A 1,037-nucleotide genomic window follows, 5' to 3' on the forward strand; every position below is an offset into this window, starting at 1 on the left:
TTATCGGGTTTGGTCGGGATACTTTGGGTCTGACCTGTTTCCAACCCAATAGGTTCGGGAGCAAAATTTGTATCGACTATCAGTCAAGTGTTTTTGCGTTTTCTCAGGTTGGATATATCGGATTGGTCGGAAATTTAAACAGCCCTAATTAATGGGAAAACCTTTCCAATACCTAAATGCATGTGTATTGTTTATTTAAATGTATGTTATAGTGTATGAACTTTTTTACAAAATAAATTGATGTATAAATAATTTATTTTGGTTATAATTATATAACGTAAATAATATCTTCGTACCATATTATCTTATATTTAAAGTTATGTAATTGTAATTGGTTGGAGATCGGTGAATCACAGTTTACAACAAACTCCACACTATTTTAATGCAAGAATTATGTTACAAACGATTGGAAATGGTTTTACAAGATAAAAAAAAATCTAATGTGCTTACTATTTTGTAGGCTTAGAATTTTTTAAATATATAATGTTTATACACGACAAATAAATGTATATATATACCCTTTTTATTTTTGATGAGATATGAATCCTAATCCTCCTAACATATTACTAGAAAACTGATTATTTTTGGTGAAAAATTTTGTCGGAAAATTACCGGTAGATTTTAAAAAAGTCAACTTCTGTTGACTTCGGCCAAAAATACGTCACTGAATAATTGAAAAAAAAAATATTCCCGGAAGATTTCGGGGCGATTTCGGTGGACATAAAAAAAATTAAACTTTAATAAGTAATTAACTCTAATTACATTAAATTTTAGGCGGATTTCCTACATATTTTTGGTTAACTTTTTTAAAGCCAAATTCCGCCAAAAACGGCCAATCCATCGGAAATTTCGCCGGGAGTTGTATTTTCCGGTGACATTTTTCCGGAAGACAAATCCGTCGGAAATCGTGTTTTCTAACGGATTTCCGGAAGTTCTTTCCAACAAAAAGAGTATGTTATTTAGTAGTGAAAGGCTGATTGAGACTTTACATATCGCTAGACCAAATACACTTTTGTTATCGTACATAAAATTGTTGG

The sequence above is a fragment of the Cynara cardunculus genome (assembly GCF_001531365.2).
Source record: "Cynara cardunculus var. scolymus isolate 2C chromosome LG 1, CcrdV1, whole genome shotgun sequence".
Taxonomy (NCBI): Eukaryota; Viridiplantae; Streptophyta; class Magnoliopsida; order Asterales; family Asteraceae; genus Cynara; species Cynara cardunculus.